The sequence below is a fragment of the Vanessa cardui genome, chromosome 20, assembly GCF_905220365.1.
Source record: "Vanessa cardui chromosome 20, ilVanCard2.1, whole genome shotgun sequence".
Taxonomy (NCBI): Eukaryota; Metazoa; Arthropoda; class Insecta; order Lepidoptera; family Nymphalidae; genus Vanessa; species Vanessa cardui.
Window position 1 is genome coordinate 9800643 of NC_061142.1, and position 15761 is coordinate 9816403.

At 32.1% G+C, this 15761-nt stretch overlaps 1 protein-coding gene and 1 long non-coding RNA gene across 2 annotated transcripts in view; both read left to right on the forward strand.

Moving 5' to 3' along the window:
- The window catches only part of LOC124538242, a 136697-nt gene that overhangs the window by 59439 nt on the left and 61497 nt on the right, over positions 1-15761 (forward strand). The window lies entirely within an intron of this gene.
- Positions 5273-6028, forward strand: LOC124538243. Its single transcript, XR_006966973.1, has 2 exons — positions 5273-5311; positions 5932-6028. It is a non-coding gene; the product is annotated as an uncharacterized LOC124538243 (long non-coding RNA).

A 15761-nucleotide genomic window follows, 5' to 3' on the forward strand; every position in this document is an offset into this window, starting at 1 on the left:
TACCGATGTTTGCGGGTTCAAACCCAGGCAAGCACCGCTGATAAATGTGCTTAATTTGTCTTTATAATTCATCTCGTGCTCAGCGGTGAAGGAAAACATCGTGAGGAAATCTGCATGTGACAAATTTCATAGAAATTATGCCACATGTGTATTCCACCAACCCGCATTGGAACAGCGTGGTGGAATATGTTTCAAACCCTATACTTAATGGGAGAGGAGGCCTTATCTCAGCAGTGGGAAATTTACAGGCTGTTACTTTACTTTACTTTACTTTCTCTCATATTGATTTGTAAACAGCGATTTTTGAAATAGTAATAATTGTATTGTTTTAGGTTACTTCTAGAATTTGAAATATTTCTTATGATAAAGATTTGACGATTTTTTGATCCTCAATTGAAATATAATAACGTCGCTGTATTGAAAATTGTTTTGTTTATTTATTAGTAAATGTACCAAATGTACTCGTCGGGCTAGTAATTAATATTCTTTTGTTTTTTTATCAAAACATTAATGACAGTCTTTTTTTATGGTATAGGTTGGCGGACGAGCATATAGGCCACCTGATGGTAAGTGGTCACCATCACCCATAGACAATGACGCTGTAAGAAATATTAACTATTCTTTACATCGTCAATGTGCCACCAACTTTGGGAACTAAGATGTTATGTCCCTTGTGCCTGTAGTTACACTGGCTCACCCTTCAAACCGGAACACAAGAATACTGAGTACTGTTATTTGGCGGAAGAATAACTGATGAGTGGGTGGTACCTACCCAGATGTGCTTGCACAAAGCCCTACCATTAGTCAGCAATGTTGCTTATATTTAGGATGACAATCAAATTTATCGTTTATCAAATATTTATTTCTGAACATTGCTTAATTTAACTCGTAAATAAAAAAAAATGATAATATTACATTTGATGATGAACGAATAAATCAAATTTTAATTAAAATAGGCTCCAAGCTCACTTTCAGCATGTAAATTCTATACGCTAATAGCCTTTTATTCCAAATTATATTGTAAAATTGAATAGTATATAACTTTTTAATTACAACATACCTCTACAGTCTGATTGTCCTTAAAACCTTTATCGAAATATATTATAAAAGCTTATTATCGACTTAAGAACACACTCAATATATGTTTCGTATTATTTGCCTTAATTGGAAGCATATATTTCTTTCGTTATAATTAGGGCTATTGAATATTAAAGCACTTCAAACTTTTGCTATTCAGATCGACCGCTTTCTATACTGAAATGGTTCACATGGTAAGCGTGGCCTTGATTCTTTGATGTTTCGTCACACTAAAACACGACGTTGTAATACACTAGCGGTTACCAGCGGCTTTGCTCGCGTAGAATATGAATATATTTACAAATTAACTTAAAATATTAAGTTTATAATGGGTATACAAAGAGGTCTTACGCTTTGGGTCCTTCGCCAATGTCTTTTCTCAGGCTCTAGACTATTTGTGTACCAAATTTTATTTAAATCTGTACAACAGTTTTGGCGTCATAGCGAGACAGACTGATAGACAAAGAATTACTTACGCGTTTATAATTATAGTATGTATTACAACAACAGCCTGTTAATTCCTACTGCTGGGTTAAAGGCCTCCTCTCCCTTTGAGGAGAAGGTTTGGAACATATTCCACCACGCTGTTCCAATGCGAGTTGGTGGAATACACATGTGGCAGAATTTCTATGAAATTTGTCACATGCAGGTTTCCTCACGATGTTTTCATTCACCGCTGAGCACGAGATGAATTATAAAGACAAATTAAGCACATGAATCAGCAGTGCTTGCCTGGGTTTGAACCCGCAATCATCGGTTAAGATGCACGCGTTCTAACCACTGGGCCATCTCGACTCGAGAGTTACTTACGCGTTTATTATAATAGTGTGTATTAACGTTCGTGATGTTTTAAGTAAAATATAAAGGAGCCGAGACGCCTTGAGACGGCTGAGTTTCCTTGCCGGTCCTTCTCAAAACGAGATATCAATTTCCGAACCGGCAGTCGATTTTTGTCTATCAATAAGCAACTTATCAATTCTATATTAAATAAAAGATTTTTGTTTGGATCCATTGGTTGGGATACGTAAATTTTAGCCGAAGATTGCGAGTTCAAATATGAGTAAAATTTTACGTGCTTAATGTGATAAATAAAATTTATTTTATTTTAATTTATCACGTGCTCGATGAGGATGAAAGATAGAATGAAGAAACCTGTGAAAGGCATCTGATGAAAACCTGTCTTAAATGAAACAATTCTGTACCATCCTTGTACCATCCTTGTAAATTATTAATAATCTTTTCCGACTTTAATACATATACAGCGATATACCTATATATATACACAGATACAGGTCAATAATATACAGGAATAATTAAGTAAAAGAATACTACATATAATATGAAAGATAAATTCAGAAACAAACAATATCGCGCTTAGTTAATCTTTTAGCTTTGAGCTTTCAGCCTACGCAATGCCGATAAATTTGTGTGAACAGTACATGACAATATATGATAATACAAATAAATACAGATAATAAAAATCTTACAAACAAAGATTGATTTTTAAGCACCTCTCTTCTCTATACTTAAAAAAAAACTTCTTAATTATTAATAAATATATATAAAATAAAAATTGTATAAGCGAATAATGAAGTATAAGTACCGTATTCCAAATAATAGTAGGAATGCCAATGACTCGTCAACTGGCACTGGCAAAATTATCACTTGTACGGTTTGCAAAATAAAAGTATTTGCAAATTATTTCTTACTGCGTAATTAATACGTAAAAAAAGGAATGTGTAGTTTTATTAGTTTATTATATTAGTTAAAGATTTTTTACTTTTTTTCTGGTATTTAATTATGTAAGCTTATACTGCTGAGATAGATGTGGATTAATTAATCGTTCACGGGTTTAGTACATTTATATATTAAATCGTTATTGCGCATAATTTACGACAAAATATAAGAGAAGAACAGGTAAATTATAAACTACATAAAAGGCGGTCTTATCACTTAGATTAGAATAATATCTTCCAGACAACCTCTATTCAGGATTAAGACAGGACTTAAATCAGGCAAAGAGTCCACTTACAACTAACTTAGGTAACAAAATAATATAAAAATAAGGTATTTTATACAAGCGAAATATAGACTATGTGATATGACGCAAAACAGTCAAATTAATAGTCAAGTAGCTAAACCGTGGCTTTACCCTTGGGCACATATGACATTTCACGTTCGTGTTCTCGTGTGCGTTCCGAGTTTCTTCACATAGATAACAAAGCATAGCTACGTACGTGTTAAACACACGCTGCAAGCTCTGATATAAGTATTATGAATGTATAAAAACTTTTTTTTATTTACAGCTTAACATCATCCCTTACAGAGACATTTTAAATCCACCTTGATATATTCCTACTTTTATACAGTGGCGAATTCAGGGGGATGAGGGAGGTGTATTCTATCTTAAGACTCCCCCCAAAGCATCCGAGTTCTTCCGTGATAAATCTTAAAGTGAAATTGATTATTGTAATTCTAATTTAACTTCCTCGCAAGTAAATACGTTAAACAAAATAAAAATGACTATACTTTCGTTGTTTATCTAACTTCCCAACGATAATTCTGACCTGATGCTTTTATATAAATGTTCAAAACATATTATATAAAATATTCTTAGATCGATTAACATATAAATCGTAGTCAACATATACTAAGTGGGCAGTGATGTCATATACCAACTGTCGATCACCGCGACAGGTGTCCGAATCGTACAAAAAGCTAATCACTTCAATAATTGAAATTCAGTGAAAGTCATTCATCACGCTCAAGAGGTCTTGACACTTTCATTCGATTCCTATCAATTATCAAGACTGATCTCTAACTGCTCCTAATGATTGATACATTTTTTAAGTTCTTTTGAAGTAATATTTAACGAGTTGAAAATTAAATCGTCAGTTGAAACCGAAATACGCTTTTCAATTAGATTCTTACTTTTAAGGTTTTATTATTCAAGTCTGTAATTTCCATTCAATGTAATACTATCCATTCAAAATGACGGAATGTGGTTTCGATGCCGAGAAAAATTATCAAGAAACTTAGCTCAGAATTGCTCTTTTATGAAGATTATATTTAAATAGACTTACTTATTACGTTAAATTAAAATGAAAACTAAATTCAAACATAAATGAAATTCACTTTAAATTAATAATTCTAATTTTTAAAATTATTTGTAATACTTAAATCATGTTTAATTGAAAATTATTGTTACGTTCATTATAACATTTTAAAGAAATAATTTTGGAAACAAAAACTTTTTTTCATAGTCGCACTAAAATTAAAAAAATATATATATCAGTTATACAGTCACGGGAATTTTCATACGATATGGTTATAAATATATTTTCTGTTTATTCTAAGGGCATTACGAAACGGTAAATACATTACTAAGAATTTCTTTTGAAATTTTAGGTTCCTCCCCAAGTTATCCTCGCCGCAGACACGGCCTAAGTATATACTTAAACACCCAACATTTTAAATAGCTTTTACTTATAATATTAAAACATTGAATATTATTCAAAAGTTAACTTAAAAAAAGCCGGTAACTGGTGGTAGGGCCTTGTGCAAGCCCGTCTGGGTAGGTACCACCCACTCATCAGTTATTCTACCGCCAAATAACAGTACTCAGTAATGTTGTGTTCCGGTTTGAAGGGTGACTGAGCCAGTGTAACTACAGGTACAAGGGACATAACATCTTAGTTCTCAAGGTTGGTGGCGGGTTGTTCTTCAAAAGTTAGGAAAAATGCTTTCCGACGAAATATTTTAACAAAAAAAAGAATTAGGATACCATTGATAGCCTTTTTTATTTATATTTAGGATTATTATATACGTTACTAAGTAAATAAAAAACAAATAAATATATTTTGTTATACAAAGTTTAAAAATGAGCTCTCAACGTCATTATGCTCAAGTTCCGATTGCCGTCTCTAGATGTAAAATTTGTTATTAAAAAATCTATGTTTACTTAATAATTGTAATTATGTTACTGAGGTTAAGTTTAATACATTATCTTATATTTAGATTGAAAAATATTTCTCAGTATGGCAAAAATTATCGTAAACAAAACATTTAATTTTTGTCACAAAAAGAAAGACATTTGTCGCGGTAACATTGATTATTCTTTTGAGTGAACAACTTAATTCCTAATGCAACGCTAATATACCCTACCGGGTGCGCGGGGAGAGTCCTCAGTCGACGACGATATTTCGGTAAGAGAACACGTACGCTTTCAAAAACTGTAAGTACATTTTGATGGTTATTTGCATTTTGTCATAAAAAATGTCATTTGTATCCGAATCTTAAATACTTTAATGTGCACATTAAACATATTTGTTTAATAATACAATAAAAGCAAGTTGTAAACAGCTTCAACTAATGTAATTATTTCGTTGGTATTATGCTCACAGACAAGTCTGTACAAGTTTTCTTCTAATTTGGTCATTCTGCGATACGTCATTGTGGTCAACTTGTTGTTGAGACCAATGACGGTAAGTTTCATACAATGATGTTTGCCTTTTCTTTAATGACGACTTGTTACCAAGAATGATTCCAAGTTTTGTGCAAATTTTATGTTTTCATTAATTAAGGAAGTAAGAGCTATATTACATTGAGGATAAAAATTAAGATTACCTCTATGGTCCCTTATTTTTTTGCTTTTAGAATATAACGTTTTCATTATTATATTCACGTTATTAGGTCATTCGCAAATGACCTCTGTCTTAAATTTAGTTAAATTTTGGTAAATCTTGATTTCACAATAGTGGCATTAAATTATTTATAAACAAATGACATTTATTGCTGTACTAAAATTTGGGCATGCTTTATAACTTTAAAACAAAATATATATTTTTATTGCAGCAAAAAATGCCACAAACCAAAGAACAACGATTAGAAAGCCAACGTTTGTGTAAAAGAAGACGCTATCAGGAAATTAAAAATGATCCGGAGCTCCTAGCGGTTGAAAAAGAAAAAAGAAGGAAACAATATCTTAAAACAAAGGAAGAAAAGAAGATTCTTCAGATCAAAGATCAAACTCCCAGATCTCAGAGAGAGCAAAGAAGAAGATGGAAAAAAAATTCAAAAAACTATCGTGACAGACAAAAAGAAAATTTAAATAAAGATGCGACAATAGAGACAATCCAAGTTAATGCAGTCGCGGTTCCGAATTTGCTTAACGATGCTGATAATAGTCTTAATGAGGGGGATCCTTTGCAACACGATTGTGAATGCCAAGTCGTCAAACGTACAGTCAGAAAAATTAGATATACGGAATTTAAAAAAAGGAAGGTATTGATATCTATAATTAAATCATTAAAAAAGAAGAATGAATCACAACGAAAAACTATAACTAATCTACGGAATAAACTCGAGTTCATACAAAATTTACCAGATGAAGACCGAAATAAAAAAATAAACAGCAAGCCACCTAAAGAACGAAATTTTTCATCCAAGAGCACATACCGTAAAAAGAGCTTATCTGAAATAAAAAATGCAATCATATCATTTTATTGTGACGACGCAAATAGCACCATTGCTGCAGGAAAAAAAGAATTTATTTCAAGGAATAAAAAAAGAATGCAAAAGCGATATCTGACAGCTCCATTAATTGATTTATACAAAATATTCATAAATGATACCAAAAATAGAATCCATTATTCATTTTTCTGCAAAAACCGACCTTTTTGGGTATTGCACCCCAAACCGGCTAACCGAGATACATGCATGTGTATTACTCATATAAATATGGAACTGTTGGTGAGTGCTTTGAATAAGGCATCTATAATTGATGAAAAAAAACCGCAAGATATATTAACCACACTGTGTTGTGATACAAACAACACAGAATGCTTGCAAAGAATGTGCCAATCTTGTGCAACACGTCACATTGCTTACAAACCATTTAATAATGAACATAATTTAATATTTTTTCAATGGCAGAGAGTTAAACAAAAAGATGGTGCCAAAATACAAGTTTTAACAGTAAAACAAAAAATCGAATTGAAACCTTTAGAAGCTACTTCCAAATTAGAAGAAGAACTACCAAAGTACTTTAACCATATCTACAAAATTATTAACCAATATAAAGCGATAAAATCACTTAAGACTAATTTAAATATTCATGAAGCAATCATACACGTCGATTTTTCTGAAAATTATAATTTAAAATATGCTAAAGAAGTTCAATCTTTTCACTTTGGAGGGAGTCGACAACAAGTATCGCTTCACACCGTTGTAATATATACCCACAGTTTTATAACTGGTCAAGTTACTCCCACATCAATGTGTACCCTTAGTCCATGTCTTCGACATGACGCTGCATCAATTTGGGCACATTTGTTACCTGTGCTCGACAAAGTTATAGAACTTAATCAATTCGTTGATACTATTCATTTCTTATCCGACTCTCCATCGTCGCAATATCGTAACAAGTATATGTTTTATATAATCAGTCAGTTATCGTCACAACACTCCAACATAACCAGAATAACGTGGAACTATTCTGAAGCTGGCCACGGCAAGGGTGCTCCAGACGGCGTAGGTGCCACACTTAAAAGATTAGCTGATCAGACGGTTCATTTTGGTACAGATGTTGGAAATTTTGATCAGTTTTACGAACTTATGGAATCGAGATTAGAAAATATTACAATTAAAAGTGTTTCAGAAGAGGATATCATTCAGAGGGAAAAGTTAATTCCTGAATCATTGAAACCATTTAGAGGTACTCTTGCCGTGCACCAAGTCTTATGGGATAAATTTAATCCTAGAATCACTATGAGAAATATGAGTTGTTTCTTATGTGACGTTGGTGAAATTTGCTCCCATGGCAAACATCTGGGTTTTATAAATAACTTATCTGTGAATCAGAATACTAATATTGATGCTTCTGTAGTTCCTTTGAAAAATACTAAGAGTAAATTTCCATTTGCACTTCAAAATAAAATCACTGTTTTATCCGATATTCTTATTGATGTCACTAACAAGATTCCACGTCAGTAAAATCAGGTTTATATGTTGATCCCAACGATATTAATTTAAAAAATCAAAAAATGTAAGTCTACGAGCAAAAAATGCACTCACTCGGGATGATTTAATCATCCCGATTATGACTGTTGCTTTGTAATTGTGTGTATATCTTGCATTTGGAAGGTTTTATTGAATACTTAAATATTTGAATTATGATTGTCTGTGATTTTTTATTACCAAAAATTATGTGCTTGTCGCTCTTGCTGAATTGGACGTCAAGTGCGACAAAAGTATCCCATTTGCATTATTAAATTGCTATTTTGTTTATCTTTCTATTAAAATATAATTGGTTGTTTTATAATTCGGTAAATAATTGATTTAGTAACAAATTCTTGTCTACTACCGTATTTTTAAAGCCTTTAAATCATTTTGTGCAACATTGCGTCATTATAATCCCAGCTGTCGTCATTATTGGCGTGTGGAGTCATTGTTCTCAATACAAATATTTTGAAATTTATCAGTTTTTCATTTAATACTGAACATTATCAGGTGCCTTTCTGATTGGAACTTCATTTAGTATGCATAGATTGCATCTACTTTGTTAAAAATAGATTACATAACTTTTTAATGAAAAAACAAAAATATTGTTTAAATAAATTAATTTCAAAGAATAACCCTGGCACATTGACGAAGTAGGGAATAGTTAATTTTTCTTACAGCTTCATTGTCTATGGGAGATGGTGACCAGTTACCATCAGGTAGCCCATATGCTCGTACTATGCCATAAAAAAGCCGGAGATTTAAATGCTGCTAGCATTCTTGCCGCCATTCCACGCGGTCAATATCTGTACAGTAAAGAGTTTTAATTCATATTGGTATATATTTAAGCAATTAATGTTATTAATTCTGATGTTAATAAAATTGCATAATAGTAATTGATATGTCACTGTCATATTATTAATAATTATGAATAATAAGTTAACAATAATCTGTTTAAAGATCATAAACTTGAAATTTATAATATCGTATTGTCATCGCTTGCTCTGATTAGATATATAACAGGCTACGAATAACGGATTATTTTTATAAAAATTATACATCTATAAAAATGAATAATTGTTCTTCTGTTATTCGTTAGTTAAACGAATAAATCTCTGAACAAAGAAATATCTTAAATATATTTTTACTTATACACGATACGATATTGTTTTTATTAATTCTAATATCACACGAATATAACGATGTTACGTCCACAAATATAATCTTTACAGCCGAACAAGTTTAGCAATTTACGAAGAGTAACAAAATCATACACCCGATAAAGTCTCTTTCAACTTATGATCGAATTCGATTTGTTGATTGCGAAACTTAACTGTGCCCTTCTTGTTCATTTGGGCATGACTCGCAGCTGAAAATCGATAGCACATAGTGTTTATGTGATCAAATGGCGGATAATTAACCTTTCGAACTTTCAAGTTCATTTCTGACACCGTTGAGATTAGATGAATTCGTTGATTTAACAACAATTAAGCAGCCAATAGACGCAACGAACGTGTACACTGGGAGGCTTAGTGTACCAATTAAGAGCATTGACATGATTGGTTGACTCGTTAGCATCGTTGCTGTTTCATAACGCAGTCTCGCGGTTTTTTTAATGATACGATTGGTTGTTTCTACCGCTTATAGACTTTGGAACTTTATCAAATATTGACCATTCCTTACATCATCAATGGAAAATGATTATAAAATTATTAAAAAATGTTCCTTTCTAAATTTTATAACTACATGTTCTACGATTTATAAAATATTGCCTCTAAGTAATTCTACTATATAGCTGACATATCTCTGCAAATCAAATGAAATTCTCTTAATTATCTTTTATAATTATTAATGTAATTAAAACCTCTTAAATTATTGTAATATTTTAAGGGTATTTGTAACACGATTTCAAATTTAGATTGATAATTAGCAATCGTTTTTAATGGTTCTTATGACACTAAAAGTGAGTAATTTTAATTTATAATATCATTTTATGGTACCTGCTAACTTAAAATTAAAAAAAAAATCAAACGTTCAGAATTGAATCCGACAGGTGTTTTTTGAATTACTCCATGATTTTTATTTTTCTACACTAATATTATAAAGAGGAAAACTTTTTTTGTTTGGTTGTAATGAATAGGCTCAAAAACTACTAGACCGATTTTAAAAATTCTTTCACTATTGGAAAGCTAAATTAATCCCACATAACATAGGCTAAATTTTATTTTGAAAAAAAAAATAGGCTTCCGTAAGATATTTTGGGTTTTTCGGACAAAAAAGGAAAAAATCTACCAAAAAAGTTGATTTTTTGCGTATGATGCCTAAACTATAAAAGATAGAACTATAAAATGTTCTAACTCCGGTCCTTAGAGGGCATAATGGCCTCCGACCCTAAGAACCTCATCAGATTCGTGGCTGATGTTGGTCTGGCTGAGGTGTTGTGATCACGAATTTGAGGTTTATCACAATAGATCCAAGCGCCGGTTGCAGTAATCCTTAAAATGTGACCGTGCCTCAGCAGTAGGGATATTAGAAGACTGATTATGAACCGTTATCTACGCGGGCGAAGCCGCGGGCGACCGCTAGTAATATATATAGTTACCGAAGTAAACGAGGAAGCAGTGGTTATCATAACCATCAGAAAGTAACACATAAGAGGTGACATAGGCAACCATTTTATTTTTCACGTTGTAGTTATGTATTTAGTAAACTCTAGATTAGCTTAAATACTGAAAGGATATTAGGTGAACAACAAACCACCGAGAACAGAATGATGATGTTTCTAATCAGGGTCGGATTTAGAGGTCTGGGAGCACGGAGGTAACAAAGGAGTCCCTAATTATTTTACAAATAAATGGAACGATTGTTTTCAATCGACGTAATTGTTTAATATTTAGAATAATTTAATTTGGATTTCTTTTTGATTTACTATAGTTACAAATAAAGTAGTTTAGTTATACAGATTGCTAATACAGATAAAGATATTAAATTAGTTTAGTAATTATTATCTAAATAATTAAATAAAATACAGTTTTGAGACTTAAATACACTTACTTTAATTTTCATACAGATATGTTTACAGTTGATGACAGGTTAGCCAATGTTACTATATAACGAATTAGTTTATAAAATCTAAAACCAAAAATATTTTTTTATTTCTCCAAAACAGTAAGTAAATGCAATTATTATTTTTATCTAAATTATAAAAAAAATGCCAGCATGATAAGTAGGTAATGAGTTAACGGCACGGATTCCAGTGATTTAATACTTGATAGGTTAAAGATAATTTAAAAAAAAAACAGAAAAATAATTTTAAACATAACATATACATATATAAAAATAAAATTTAGTGAAGTTTCCACCGCGACATACCGACAAAAAACTTTGTAGTTGTTCTTTTTCAAAATTTTAAATATTATATATATATATATATATATATATATATATATATATATATATATATATATATATATATATATATATATATATGTATAATGTAATCAAATAGTATTTATGTAAGGAGTTTAATAAATACTAGAGAAAAGTACAGAATAGTATAGTGTTGCCAACATTAAAAAAACAAGTAGTGAACAAAAAGTGATGGTATATTTTTATTCCGAGCATGTCGTGAAAGTCAGCAAAGGAAAATATAACGTTTCGGTGGTTTCCACTGTTACACGTAACTTGAGTTTGTTTTGTTTCAACGTTGGTTCATTAGCTTCGGAATAAAGGGCGGATGAGTCGTTACCTAAACGGATAAACTAAGCGTGAATTTTAGATGATTTTAACGCCGGTTGAATTATAATTTTGATAGTTCTATTTAATGAGCACGTGTTTGAATATTCAGCTTGTCATGATTTTTTAAATATGCCTACTTATACAATTTTAGTTAAAATAAAAATATGTAGTACGGCTTTAATTTTTAATATAAATCATCATCATCATCATCATCATCATCATCAACAGCCTATTTTTGTCCACTGTTGGACATAGGCCTCTCCCAGTGCACGCCACTGTGGTCTTTCTCCGGCTACTCGCATCCAGCTCCTGCCTGCCGCCTTGCGTATATCGTCACTCCACCGTGCCTGAGGACGTCCTACACTACGTTTGCCGAGACGCGGTCTCCACTCTAGAACACGTTTTCCCCAACGGTTGTCGGTTCTACGACAAATATGACCAGCCCACTGCCACTTCAGCTTACTAATCCGGTGGGCTATGTCGATGACTTTGGTTCTTTGACGGATAACCTCATTTCTGATGCGATCCCTCAAAGAAACGCCGAGCATAGCCCTTTCCATAGCACGCTGAGCGACTTTAAGTTGACTTTAATATAAATACTTTTTTTAAATTGAAATAACGTTTATTAGTATTATTATTGATTAAGTTAACGACACCGTATTGTCTCCGCACACTTCGTCACATCACTTCCTCTGGTGGCTGGTACTGCCTGGCACGAGAAGAAACAAAAGTTCTGATATTGGCTGTAAAAGGGATAATTAATATATTTATATCGACAGTTAATTAATATAGTGGTATAATCTAAAGGCTAAGTTTGAGTTGTTTTATTTCAAGCTTATCTTTATCATATTAATTTTAGTAACAGAAAATAAAATTAAGCGGAATTTTTTTTGACAAATTGAACCTCGGAAAATTCAATTAAACGTCTATAACTTTTTTAAAATAGTTTACTTGTTCTTAATTTAAATACGCAACGGATTTTATTTCTTTTCTATACATTATCTATGTTACATTAATGAAAGATAAAGACAGTGTTATAATAACATCAATTAGAACACACTACCAAGTATTTGAAAAAGACAATCAGCAAGAAGGAAGATATAAAATCGAATAAATTTTCCTTTATCATTTGTTTTGATATTTTTATGGAAAAAAATATTCGTATTTTTTTAAATCGTATATGGCAACGCGTAACACATCTTTAAGACGTAGAATAAACATAGTTCGCACATGACTTAACACGAATCAAATAATTTATCTGACGTTCAATCAAGCGGAAGACGTTCGAGCTGCTCGTCACCAGCTGAAGGCTGACGTATAACTACTGCTAGAATTCACGCTTATATTTATTCGAGAATTATAATATGTATCAGAATAAGGACATCTATAATGTGAAATACTGTAGGAATTGAAAATCATACCAACCTTTTCTTACAGACGGTACAGAGAATATGTTACTGAATTTTCATTTGTTTATTCGTGTTTTTTTTTATTAAACAGATTGCCTAATGTATCACCTGTTAGTCACTGGTCTCTACTGCTTTAAGACTTTACTATTGCTATTGTAAGAAATATTATTTTTAGAAGATGTTAAGTCGCTCGTACCTGTCACGGTAATTATAATGTGTTTATAATTAACTAGCTGTCCCTGCGACCTTGTACGCGATTTAATTTAACAAAAACATGTATTATAAAGTCCCGTCAAAATCGGTCCAGCCGGTCCAGAGATTAGCCGGAACAAACAGACAGACCGACCTACAAAAATTGTAAAAAATGTTATGTTGGTATACTCGTATGTACCGTGTATAGATGCATAGGCATTGAGTCAAAAGGGGCTATTTTAATATTACAAACAGACTCCAGTTTTATTATATGTATAGATCTTCTTGATGGCGGTGAAAGATAACATTGGATACAAATCTGACACATTGAATCCACTAAACTACATTGGATTGTGATATAGAGGCAGGTAGAGTGATATTTTATTTTATTCAAAAGAGGGAGAAGAGATAGCCAATCAGATTTACAGTTTGTTACTTCTATTGACTACAAATGAATCTGTTTTAAAACATATTTAACAATTTAAGGACCAATGTTTTTGGCAAAAAAAAAAGAATCAGGGCTCGTCTTGTAAGAAGATGACTAGCTTGAAGCCCAGCGAATTTCTGCTTATGTTCAGTAAGAATGTAAAATATAAAACGCCAAATGTATTAAAGTAGAATGTAAAAAAGGCTGAGCTGAGATTGCCCAGTGGTTAGAAAGCGTGCATCTTAACCGATGATTGCGGGTTCAAAACCCAGATAAGCATCACTATATATATGTGCTTAATTTGTGTTTCTAATTCATGTCATGCTCAGTGGTGAAGGAAACATCTTGAGGAAACCTGCATGTGTCTAATTTCATCGAAATTCTGCCACATGTGCATTCCACCAATCCGCATTGGAACAGCATGGTAGAATATGTTCCAAACTCTCTCGTTAATGGAAGAGGAAGCCTTATCCCAGCAGAGGGAAATGAATAGGCTGTTACTTTACTTTACTTTAAAAATGGCACGGGTAACTGTGACCCCTGGGTTTTGATAAATTAAATTAAAAGAAAACACTTAAGATATCTATTAAATAACGCCTTCCACTGGCTCTTAAAGACAAAAATTAGAAGTTCATGACGTAGTAAAATAATATTATATATCAGGAAACCTAATGTAATTGACGTGCGAGAGATGGGTTGTGAGTTGCGTCACAAAATGCTTGACGGTTATAAATCGTCATTGATATAAGGAAAAAGGCCGTGCTGCTGACACGACGATGGATGATACGATAATCATATTACTAACATGTATTTCGTTTCGATGAAAAAGGAACTAGATATTCTAAATTCAAAATTAAAATAAAGAAGCCAGTAACATAATAAAAATATTTGTAGTCCTAAAAATGAGATCCTATTGCAATTTTCTTTCAGTATTATTTATTTTGAGGCTACCTTTTTTATATATTTTTATGACTATAGAACGGAATACACATAACTCATTATATGTATGTATATATATTTAATAAATACTATACTTTGTAATAGGTAATGAAGCTGATGAAGTTAATTGGAACCAACTTATAGATCTAGATAGATTCCGTATGCTCCGTTTAAACTAGCCATCTGCGCAGGACGTAATATATTGAGTGCACGAAACACAAGTGCACTCTTTATTCAATCACTCTAAAAATTCGATACGGTACTGTAACTTCCTCTGCTTCGAGAAACTTCCAGAATGTCTCGTAATAAAAACCAATTAACTAATAATCAAGAACATCAATATAGAGCTGAGATGGCCCAGTGGTTAGAATGCATGAATCTTAACCGATGATTGCGGGTTCAAACCCAGACAAGCCCCACTATATATATATATGTGTGCTTAATTTGTATTTATAATTCATCTCGTGCTCGGCGGTGAAGGAAACATCGTGAGGAAACCTGCATGTGTCTAATTTCATCGAAATTCTGTGACATGTGCATTTCACCAACCCGCATTGGAACAGCGTGGTGGAATATGTTCCAAACCCTCTCCTTGATGGTAAAGGAGCTCTTTTCTCAGCAGGGGGAAATGTACAGGCTGTTACAAGAACATCAGAATGTACATCGTTATAAGGTAGCCAATATAATATAACAGAGCAATTTATTAATAGATTAGAAAATATTTAAGCCTCAAAAGATCAATGGTTTTCGGGTCGCCTAGCGATGTAAAAGTCGCAGGTTCGAACTTGACCCCATGAGCTATTGTCATGTTCACTCCTAACACATGTGTCAAGCTTTAAATAAAGGGTTAAAAGGTATTGTAATTCCTTAATTCAATTGAGTCATAGCTAGAATTCTTAAAAAATAAATAATAAGAGATTATTTCTAATAATAAATAACGAGATAAACTCATACATACGTCAATAATATTTTTGTGTAAT